We start from the raw sequence: 12,134 nt of genomic DNA, 5'->3' as shown, positions 1-12,134 counted from the left end.
AGGACTGGACTGACAATGCATTATGTGTTCACGGTCTATGGGTTTTCCAGAAAGAACTCTGAGGTTCCTTATGCATCATAAAATGAGAAAACAGAGACACCACCTCAGGCTTCTCCACTAGCCTGAAAGTTAATGATGTGACCACAACTGGCCTGGCTTGAGGTCCACTCCACTCAGTGTGAGCCAGAATTTGAGATCTCAAGGTTTAAGAGAATAAGAAAGTTTTAAGTTGGGGCTGTGGAGATAGTGCAGTGGTGTAAGCACCTGCCTCGCAAGTGCAAGGATCTGAGTTCAATCCCAGGTACCACATGCTATGCATGCTGTGCTGGTCCAAAACTGGACATGGTGATGCACACCTGTAACCCCAGTGCTGGGGAGGCTGAGACAGGAGAATCACTTTGAGTTTGAACTGCATAGCGAGACCCTATAACAAATAAATAAATAATTTTTTAAAAAGTTTAAAATTTACCAACCTCAGCTGGGGAGATAGCTCAGCAGTCTAAACACCTGCATGAGAAGTGCAAAATCCCAGGTTCGATTCCTGGTACCACATGCCATGTCAAATACTAAAAACAGGTATAGTGGAATACTCCTGTAATCCCAGCACTGGGGAGTTTGAGACAGGAGAATCACTATGAGTCTAAGCTGTGTAGCCAGACTCTGTGTCAAGCAAATAAATAAATGATAATTTTTTAATTTTAAAAATCAAGTCAACGAGATAGCTCAGCACACTAAGCACCTGTTTTGGCAAGCACAGGGACCAGGGCTCAATCCCAGGTCCTGCATGCCTCATTGTTCCTGCCCCAAGACTCACTGAACCCGCAACTGAGTCTGGGCATGGTGGCACATGCCTGCAACCCCAGTGCTGGGGAGGCTGAAAGCAGGAGGATTACCGTGAGTCTGAGCTGCATGGTGAGACCCTGGACCAAAATACATGAAAGAAAAAAAATTATATCTACTAACCTTGCCACCCAAGGGAATGAATGTCTGATGCCATTAATTTACATGTGTATTCCAGTGTGTATAATGAAGGACTATTCTAACAACCTCTTACTGTATTTTGTCAGCCTTAGAGATGAGATTTTTAAAGCATGAGGAATTGGGAGCCTCACGGTTATTTCCAGCTCTATGTGACCAGCTCCCATGAGTGAAAATTTAGGAAAGCCGCCATCGTCCATTGACAAGAATAATACACCCTTTACTTTGCTTTCCTTTTACTATAAATAGTATGAACACAGCAAAGTATTTTGCAACTTGACCAATGGTTTTGAAACATCCTTTACCCTTGAGGCAATAGCTATTCACAATTGAAAATAACCACTCCCAAGACTGGCTACAAATTCTGTGAAATGAAACTATGGTACCCTTTCTTTTCAAACAATAACAGAAATTTTAGGACCAAAGTCCTTACTTAGCACAGGAGCCTCCGAGCAAGGGTCTGGGAGACTGCATGGGTCACAAGTCCATGATGCCAGCCCTGGATGTTCATGTCATGGATTTAATGTATTTTAAATTATTAAGGATATTTAAGAAATTTCCAACTTTAAGCCTTTTACTTGACATATCAGTTAATATTTATCATTATTTGTTCTGCAAATAATCAGTATTTTGCAAATAATCATGTCTTAGAGTAAAAGACACAACTGCACCATTATTTTTTAAAGTTAAGCTGTGTAAGTGAATTTCTCTTGCTTTTTGTGAATTTAAATAACTTTGATTTAGGCTAAAAGTATGAATTCAGTGTACATTGTGCGATATGCTCTCATTGTAGGTTGATCTACACTGTCGTCCTCATTTTACAAAGATGTCACTACCTAACTGTCACTAGAAGGGCATGAGAAGGTCCCCTAAAGAGCGCATTGAACTGGGGCTGGCCAAGTAGCTCAGCAGATTAAAGCACCTGCAAGCAGACACAGGGACCCAGGCTTCAATCCCCAGGCCTGCCATGCCAGCCCCACCCCAGGGACCTGCTGAGACTGCAGTTGAGACTGGGCATAGTGGTGAGCTCCTGTAATCCCAGCTCTTGGGAGACTGTAAACAGGCGGATCACTATGAGTCCGATCTAGTAGAGAGCCCCTGAACACCCTGTAGGCCCTTCCCTAAAATACAAAAGAAAAAAGAAAGAAGAGCGTACTGAACTGTAAGAGACACAGGCACATTTATTAGGGGAAACTGAAGCACACACTCAGAGAAAGAGTGCAGGCACTCGGAGGGGGAGAACACAATGGTCTGCGCGTGGAGATGTTTCTGTGGTCTGTGTATCCTCCAGGTGGACGATCTAGAGTGTTTATTTTTTAGTTACTTATTATTTACCTCATTCTGGTCTTTAATGTCAGGTTGCCCATTTGTAGACTAAAGCAAAATCAGGCTTTATCGACTAGGTTAAAACGCTAACCATGTATAAGTGTTTGAGGTTTAGAGATATGATAGCCAATTACTCGGAATTACTCACTTGGAATAAAAGTGAAAAAGAATCCCACTTTAAAGGAATTTATATTCTAGAAATGAGAGGCAGAACACAGATAATGAACATAATAAATGATCCAGTGTGTCATTATTATTATAGAAAGGGAGTTTTTGGAATTTATAGGTTTATAGAATCAAAAGAAAAGTGGCTCCCAGTGCAGGATGGTGCTGGAAGCGGCGGCCCTGGTGGCGGCAGCGTTTCTGGTGCTGCAGGAGGGGGAGCGGTGGCAGCAGCGGTCCCGTGGCAGGGTTAAAATGACAGATTTCGAAGCGTTGAGGAGTTGCTGTCCCATTTTACATCCCTACCAGCAGCATATGGAGTGATCCGGTTTCTCTGCATCTTGGCCACCATTTGGCGTCATCACTGTTTTTCGTTTTAGCCACTCTGAATATGGTTTCTAGTTTTAGAGTTTCTGAACTACAAGTATTACTAGACTTTGCTGGACGGAATAAAAGTGGACACAAGCATGACCTCCTGATGAGGGTCCTGCATTTATTGAAGAGCGGCTGCAGCCCTGTGGTTCAGATTAAAATCTGAGAATTATATAGACGCCGGTATCCACGGACTCTTGAAGGGCTTTCTGATTTATCTACAATCAAACCATCAGTTTTCAGTTTGGAAGGTAGCTCATCACCTGTAGAACCAGATTGGCTGTGGCGGGAATCCACTCGTTGCCTGCTACTTCAGTAACATCTTACTCACCGTACTCTCCTGTTGGTTCTGTGCTACTGCAAGACACTAAGCCCAGTTTTGAGACGCAGCAACCATCTCCTCCAACTCCTCCTGTCCATCCTGATGTGCAGTTAAAAAACCTGCCTTTTTATGATGTCCTTGATGTTCTCATCAAGCCCACAAGTTTAGTTCAAAGCAGTATTCAATGATTTCAAGAGAAGTTCTTTATTTTTGCTTTGACACCACAACAAGTTAGAGAGATATGCATATCAAGGGACTTTTTGCCTGGTGGTCAGAGAGATTATGCAGTTCAGGTTCAGCTGAGACTTTACCTGGCAGAGAGAAGTTGTCCTCAAGAAGATAACTATCCGAATACTCTGTGTATAAAAGTAAATGGGAAGCTGTTTCCTTTACCTGGCTATGCACCACCATTAAAAAATGGGATTGAGCAGAAGCACCCTGGATGCCCTTTGAATATTACATCTTTAGTTAGGTTGTCTTCAGCTGTGCCAAACCAGATTTGTATTTCTTGGGCATCTGAAATTGGAAAGAATTATTCCATGTCTGTACATCTTGTACGACAACTGACATCAGCCATGTTACTACAGAGATTGAGAATGAAAGGTATTGGAAACCCTGATCATTCCAGAGCAATAATTAAAGAAAAACTTACTGCAGATCCTGATAGTGAAATTGCTACAACTAGTCTTCCGGTGTCCTTGACATGCCCTCTAGGAAAAAAGAGACTAAAGGTCCCATGCCGTGCAGTGACGTGTACCCATCTGCAGTGTTCTGATGCTGCCCTTTATCTACAAATGAATGAAAAGAAGCCCACCTGGATTTGTCCAGTGTGTGATAAAAAAGCTGCATACAAAAGTCTAATAATAGATGGGTTTTTTATGGAAATTCTCAATGACTGTTCTGATGTGGATGAGATCAAATTCCAAGAAGATGGTTCTTGGTGTCCAATGAGGCCGAAGAAAGAAGCTATGAAAGTATCCAGCCAGCCATGTACAAAAATAGAAAGTTCAAGCGTCCTCAGTAAGCCTTGTTCAGTTACTGTAGCCAGTGAAGCAAGCAAGAAGAAAGTGGATGTTATCGACCTAACAATAGAAAGCTCTTCTGATGAAGAGGAAGACCCTCCTGCCAAAAGGAAATGCATCTTTATGTCTGAAACACAAAGCAGCCCAACCAGAGGGGTTGTCATGTATCAGCCATCTTCTATAAGGGTGCCCAGTGTGACTTCAGTTGATCCTGCTGCTATTCTGCCTTCATTAACAGACTACTCTGTGCCATTCCACCACACGCCAATATCGAGCATGTCATCAGATTTGCCAGGAGAACAATGAAGAAATGCTATTAATAATGAACTGCAGCTTGGAACATCTTCTGATACTGTGCAACAGTGAATACAAAATAAAACATATAATTTGAAAAAAGAAAAAAGAATCAAAAGAAAAACACAGGTCAAATTTATGGATGTATAGTACCTTTAAGACTCTTAGGAACCTAAGGAGTGAGGAGACTGGAACAGAAACAGGCCTAGGCTGAAAAATGCTTTATAACCTTGGGTGACTTCAATGTGTTAAAGCTGCATTTGTATAACTTCCTCAGAATTACAATTTCCTCATCTCTTTTCCACCGATCTTTATGTTCTATCTTACCTCAAAACAACATGGGTTTGAAGAATTCAGATGGCTTTTTCTCACTGACTAAAATAATACATACTATTTATTTTCCAATTCTTGAGAAAGTTTGTCAACATTAGAAGATGTTGGGGTTTGGGGTTTGCATGAGGGACAATATAGGACACATAACTTATATCATTATTTTATAACAGTCACCCAAAGAGTCAGATACAAAGACAGCACAGGAAAGCTGTTCACACACTAAGACCAAAGAATCCAGCTGAAGGCCTGGACCCCATGGCAATGCTCTGGAATGGTTCAGCCCATAACAGTGTCCCCCATGAGTCCAACTAAAGGGCAGAGGCCCACAGAATTGTGTTATGGAGACCTGTTTCAAGTATCTGCACCAGGGGCCGGGGAGATGGCTTAGTGGAGTAAGTGATTCCCTGGCAAGCGCAAGGGCCTGAGTTCAATCCCCGGTTCCGAAAAAAAAAAAAAAAAAAAAAAAAAAAAAAGACACAGTCAAGTATCTACACCAGGAAGGCCTCAAGTTCAGTGGTAGAAGCTAAAAAGTCTGTGCCAGCAGGCTGAGGAACCTGCGCTGGAGCCAGGAAGCAACGCTCAGAGTAAGATACAGAGTGCGCCTGAAAAGTACCACAGCCATCCTCAGCAACAGTGAGGTCCTGAGCTCCAACAGTGAAAACAACCAAGCTCCCATCAGGAAAGCCAGTACAAGCTTCTCCAGGAGATTGAGCAGTGCACTATCTTCACCTCCAGAGCCAGAAAGTGATTCTCAAAGTAAGGGCCAGAGCTCCCCCAAAGTGAACCACAGCCATTCCCAGCAGCAATAGGGTCCTGAGCTCCTTCGATGATGAGAACAGCCTCATTCCATCAGAAAAGCAAGCATGACAAGCTCCTCTAAGAGAGCTAACAGCTCCCAACAGCTTCTAAACTTCCTCTCCAGTTCTTCCTCTTATGCTATCAGCAGCAATCCTCAGGGGGCCTCCCACACCCAGCACCACACTCGTTCAGTTCAGCCAGGTGTTAGAAATGGACTAGCAGTTGTCAATTCATGGCAGAGGCTACTATTCCTGTTTCTTAGATAGGCAACCAAGGCACAGAACTTCTGCCACTGCCCATGGTCACCAAGCTGTTGACCTGAGTTTGGCAAATAACCAGGCTAACAGAAGTACGTATGCCAATAGTTGCTATTTGGCCTGGTGTTTCGGAACCATGAACAACGCTCCCTTCTTGAGGTCATGGCCTCCAGGTTTTTACCACTAGATGTGGTGATCATTTATTTGTTCATTCAATGAATATTTACTGAACTGATGGTCAACTTGTAACACCCAGCTGAACTGAACTGAACTGAACTGTGGTGCTGGGTGTTGGAGGCTCACCTGAGAGAATCTGAATATGCCAGACACTATTCTAGACACTTGGAATAAAAGTGAAAAAGAATCCCACTTTAAAGGAATTTATATTCTAGAAATGAGAGACAGAACACAGATAATGAACATAACAAATGACCTAGTACGTCAGAAAGTCATATGCTATGGGCAGTACAGAAGAGTTAGGTCAGGAGAAGATGGCAATTCATGGCAAGAGAAGCAGCCATTGCAATATTAAATAGACTGGCCTATGAAGGCCCCACTACAAAACTTTGAGGGAAAAAAAAAAATGCTGAGTTAGTTAAGCAGATATCAGGGAGAAGAACATGCCTGGTAGATGAAGCTGAAGGACACAGGCCCAGAGCCCAGGGACAGGCCTACAGCCCAGTAGGGCATGAAAGGGGAAGGTAAGGGCAAGAGGTTGAGAGATGTGGCCAGCAAGTGGAAGGTGCTAAATCAAGAAAAGCTTTGTGGGCTCTTGAGAGGACTCTGGCTGGTCTTTTTGCAGATGAGATGGGAAGCTATGGGAAGGGACAGCAGCAGCACAGAGACATGATCTCATTCATGCGTTACAAGGATCACTCTGGCTGCTTTGCCCCAGAAAATCAGGAGACACCAACAGTAGCACAGAGAATCCTTAAGAGCAACTGCAATAATCTAGACAAGTAGTGGTGCTGGCTCAGCCCCAGAAATGGCAATGGAGGTAGTAACACGGTCTGAATTCTGAATGAAGACATGTGGAAGGCAAAGTCATCTGCCAAACTGGAAGTGCAATGCTGGGGAAAAGGAAATTTCTTGCCTCAGGGAGCTAGGATGGCGGGCTGGCCTTCGACCAAGAGAAGAACCCTGGGATGGAAGATTCTGGAGCTGGGAAAGCAGCAGTTCAGTTTTGGACATGTTGACTGGCTATGCTGTTAGACAGCTGAAGGAAAATGTGGGGGAGAAGCTGAAGAGGGGAGTCCACTTTGTCAGCTAACATCAAGATGTTCTTGCAATTAAAAGCTATCAAAAAGCTAAGTAAGACATCACGTAGCCTCAGTGCAAGTACAACAGGCAATAACACTCCAAACCAAAGCAGATTTATAAAATCACAACTTCAATTAGTTTATCAAATTCCTGAGTTCAATTTTTTTTAGAATTCTCTATATGAATGAGATTATGAAGTATTTGTCTTCTGTACCTGGCTTACTTCACTTAACATAGTAGCCTCCAGGCTCATCCACATTGTGAAAGATGTTAAGATTTTCTTCTTTTTATGGATTTTATATATGTTTATGGCTTTCATAGCTTAAATAATGAAATAATTATCATTATAACTATTATTTATATTACTATGTATAGCTGCTATGGTTTGCGTCTAGTTGTCCCCCACCCCCCAAACCTCATGCAGTGATTGGGTGGTGGGCTTCTAGAGTTTGTGATTTGATTCATGATCCAATGCTGGGATTATGGGCATGAGTGCTGCTGGGATTATGGGTGTGAGTGCTGCACCCACACTGGGGCAGAGAGCCTGAATGCAAGAGAAGGGAGGGAAAGAGGCTTGCTCTCTGCTACTGTTCCTCCCTTTTCCTTTTTTTCCACTTTTTAAGGGTTGACTCATGGGAAGTTTTTCTGTCATGCACTGAATATGTTTAAATATATTTTGTAGTAGCTTTTTTTAACTTGGATATTTTTCCTTTTACAGATATTTGGCTTAACTTTTGAGAAATTTTGTCAGATAAGAACCTAAAATTCTGTGCTACTTGTATAGCTAAGAACAGGAGTAAATTTCAGTTACTTCAACAAGTATTTTCCAAATACAGTAATCAATTTTGTATTCAATATGTTTTCAATAATTATACATTTAAAAACCACTTAAAGCAAAAAATAAGGTAATGGTTATAATTAAGATGGATGAGAAGAGTGTTTTAACATCTTAATTTTCTATTACAGAAAAATGGTGCAAATTTGGGCAATATTTCTAAAAATTCCAGGGAAACACAAGCAGTTGTCTTCTATCAGTTTCTCATTCCTGGCCAACTCAAATTCACAGCAGGCTAAAGGATTATGTAACAGTAATTTAAGGAAAAAACCCACAAAAGAAAAATAATCATCTCGTTTTAACCCCAAAATATATTGCATCACAATTACTTAATGAGAAGATGATGCAACACCAGTACTTTCACTGAAACATAAAGGATCCCCAAGGACTTGTGTCATTGTGCAAGAGATGCATAGCGCCCCAGCTCCGCGCCAAACTTCTTCCTCAGGGTCTATGCAACTTCAGATCATCACATTTGCAAGTTCTATCTTGGTTTTCAAAGCTTTTAAACGTAACTGGTGAAAATTACAAATATATCATTTTTTTTCCACTTTCTTAAATTTTATTGAAGCAAAAAAGCAACTGTGGTGGTAACTTTTTAGGACATGGTCAGTTTTCTAGGATTCCTCCCTCCAAAGTGAGCTCTGATTTCCAAATCCATGCCAGAAGGATACAGCTCCCAACTACACTAAGCAGGTAAGGGGCTGAAGCCTGAAGTGTTCATCTTCCAACTTTGCCCAGTCTGTGGTCGGTCTTTAAATCAGCAATCGTTGCCTGAACAGTGGCCATGACTCCATTAGTTTTTGTCTATAGCTCTCTGAGTTCTTCTGTATGCAAGAATCACAGAATTTGAGCAGCTTCATTAAAAACTGCGTCTCCTGTGTCCAAACCAAGAATATGTTTGTCTTCAGCAACAGGCAAACCCTCTTGTCTGATTTGCTTTAGCAAATGCATCCTGTGTCTCACTTACTCTTCTCTCATTGCTGGGACAAATACCTGACACCCAAAATGAAGGAAGGAAAGGTTTATTCAACTCATAGTTACTGGAGGTTTCAGTCCATACTCAGCTGGCTCCAAGGTAGAGTGGCACATGGCAGAGAGTAACCTTTCATGGTGGCAGCAAAGAGCAGGGAGAAAAATGGAAGAGTAGCAGCAGCAACGGCAACAGAGGCTAGCTACAGAGAGCAAGTCTGTCTCTCTGTCTCTCTTATGCTACACTCAGACTATCTGCCCCAGGCTGGGAATAGCACTCACACCCATAATCCCAGCAGTACTCAGACCTATAATCCCAGCCTTGGATCTTGAATTAATCACAACATGTAGAACTGTGCCTCAGTGACTGCATGAGGCTTTGGGGGGACAAATACACATAAACCATAACATCCTGTGTTAGGCACTCCCAAAGCAAAATGTGAATTGCCTTGAGCACTACCAGGTGATCATCGTGGTGCTGAATCTGAAGGAGGTGGGCCAAAGCCGTTACCCTGGCCTTAAAATTGGAATTATTTACATCCAAACTGATCAATGGCTCTGCATTTTTACTTGTGTTGTCAATATTTTTTGCACTGTCAGGGTTTAGGTCCTTATGTTTTTCAGTATTATCTCTATCTTCAAGTCTAACAGCTAAACCAAGGAGGCAGTCAGTTGCTTCTTGTGGATCCTGACTCTGGCAAGGGCAGTCAACATCTCAGAGATACTTTCCAAAGAACTTGGGCCAGTCACTACTGGGACTATTTCTTAAGTTACCTCTTTCTTCAATCTTGTAGTGTCTGATTTTCTGGGCTTCAAGCCAAACAGTAAAGATTCTAAATTCTGTTTCGTCTTTGCAGTTGAAGCTGGAAGGGTTGTGGTAGCTGAGCGCCATCTGCTTGGTCCCCTCTTCTCGCTTGGGTCCCCCGGGGCCTCCACCAGGAGAGGAGAAATATATATTTAAATACACTTATTATTTTGCCTGTTTCCAGCTGCACGGAGGCAGCTCATGTGTCTGAGACACCCCAAAGTTAGGAATTTTCTTTGCATACCTGAGCCCACCCATGGCAGCTCTGCAGCTGTTATAATACCACAAAATGAATATAATGAATTACACCATAAACACCATGGGTACCACCTTGATTACCATGAGAAAAAGAGAAAGAAGGAAAGTCAAGAGGCTCATGAATATTCAAAGAAGGCAAAAGAAATGATTGGCCTGAAGGCTGAGCTGTACTACAAACAGTGCCATGCAGAGAAAATACAAATGAAGAAGACGATCAAGATGCATGAAAAGAGAAACATGAAACAAAAGAACGATGAAAAGACTCCACAAGGAGCAGTACTTGCCTACCTGCTGGACAGAGAAGGACAGTCTCATGCAAAAGCACTTTCCAACATGATTAAACAAAAATTAAAAGGCAGAAAAATGGGAAGTTCCTCTGCCCAAAGTTTGTGCCCAAGGAGAAATGGAAGTGTTAAAAGTTATTCAAACTAGAGAGAGAAAAAAGAAGGCATGGAAGAGGACGGTTACTAAAGTCTGCTTTGTTGGAGATGGCTTTACAAGGAAACCACCTAAATAGGAAAAATTCATTAGGCCAATGTGCTTATACTTTAAGAAGGTCCATCTAACACATCCTGAACTGAAAGCCACCTTTTGCCTGCCAATACTTGGTGTGAAAAAGAATCTTTCATTGCCTTTGTATACAACTTTGGGCGTTATTACCAAAGGAACAGTTATTGAGGTGAACGTGGGCGAGTTGGGCCTTGTGACACAAGGAGGCAAGGTTATTTTGTGTAAACATGCCCAGGTAACCAACAATCCTGACAATGATGGGTGCATCAAGGCTGTCTTACTAGTTTGACAGATGTTTCATACAGTAACTTCTTACACTTATTGAAGACTACAGACCAATCAGGAAAACCATAACTTGAATGCTGCTGAACAGCTCTCATGACTATATTCATCAAGAAAACTATTTATTAAATTGTAAAAACATCAGCCTGTTTGTTTTTTTTTTTTTTTTTTTTTTTTTTTTTTTTTGGTGGAACCGGGGATTAAACTCAGACCCTTGCACTTGCCAGGGAAGTGCTTATTCCACTGAGCCATCTCCCCAGTCCCCCCATCAGCCGGTTTTCGAAACTAGAAGTTAATTGGTAGGATTCTCACCCTGACTAACTATATATGCTGATACCTGTGAACTAAGCAACTGCACTGAAGATAGCCATGTGTAATACTAGGGTCATGCTTGGAATGCCTATCATTCTGGTCTTCCAAATACATACTGCTTGTCACGTCATACCAATTACTGCCATACTGTCTCTCAAGTAAATGTTTGTTTATAAGAAAAAGGGTAATGAATGAAAAAAAAGAGACAAGAAAAAAAAGTCACAGGACTGTCTTGCTAAATGCTGTATTTGTTTATTTTTCTAAATTTTTGTGTAAAAATGTGTAATTATTTATTCCTTTTTTAATATTTGTCATATTTTAATTTTTTCTCCATATTCTGTGGAGACCTAAAGTTTAACATATCAATACTAGTTGAAAAATACTTGTTCCAAGTTATGCCTAAAATGTTTGATATTTAGAAAGATAGTGAGGCTAAACCTAACTGCATATGTTGTAGGGTAATAAGCTTCTCTTCTGGAGGATTAACAACCTAAGTTTGCAGACCAAAAATTAGAGAAAAAGAAAGGGCTGCAAGGACAGCCAACATTTTGGCCCTAGCCTTTCAAGGTCAGTGAAGACTCAGGACATAGGAGAACTTATACTGTAACATCATGTAACTTAGTTATGTCTCAAATTTTCTGATTGATGATGTATAGTGTGCCTAAGGAGAGTCACATGGAAAGAAAACATTCTCTCAGGCTTTCACAGAGAGCAAATTGATCAAGCAATGGCTGTGACTCATCCACATGGCTGACACTGACAAAGGATTTGCAAACTGCAGTACACAGTAACAGGCTAAATCCTGAGGGGACTTGACTGACCTTATCAGATACGAAAGATACATTTCTTGTTATACAGGTCTTGCTTTATCTTGGTCTTAACAATCCAGCAGAAAAGTATAAAAGCAAGGTATAAAAAGTAAAACCATTTAGTATGCTGAGCTGTGAAAGGCACAAGCCAACAACTTCTGACATTGTCAGTCCTACAGATAACCCACTACTATTATGGACTACTGGACTATATTGGATTGTTTTGC

At 41.5% G+C, this 12,134-nt stretch overlaps 3 pseudogenes across 1 annotated transcript; 2 read left to right on the top strand and 1 right to left on the bottom strand.

Annotated features, from left to right (window-relative positions):
* The first annotated feature begins 2,857 nt into the window (after window positions 1-2,857).
* LOC101576183 lies at window positions 2,858-4,566 on the top strand (annotated as a pseudogene). Its single transcript, XR_192439.2, has one exon. The product of XR_192439.2 is annotated as an E3 SUMO-protein ligase PIAS2 pseudogene (transcript).
* Window positions 4,567-8,679: 4,113 nt separating this feature from the next.
* LOC101574599 lies at window positions 8,680-9,823 on the bottom strand (annotated as a pseudogene).
* A 114-nt stretch (window positions 9,824-9,937) lies between these two features.
* Window positions 9,938-10,793, top strand: LOC105741806 (annotated as a pseudogene).
* The last annotated feature ends 1,341 nt before the right edge of the window (window positions 10,794-12,134 follow it).

The sequence above is a fragment of the Octodon degus genome, unplaced genomic scaffold (assembly GCF_000260255.1).
Source record: "Octodon degus isolate 3935 unplaced genomic scaffold, OctDeg1.0 scaffold00024, whole genome shotgun sequence".
In the NCBI taxonomy this organism is placed as follows: Eukaryota; Metazoa; Chordata; class Mammalia; order Rodentia; family Octodontidae; genus Octodon; species Octodon degus.
The sequence above is the reverse complement of the archived record's forward strand: the minus strand, read 5'-3'. Positions and strand labels throughout refer to the sequence as shown.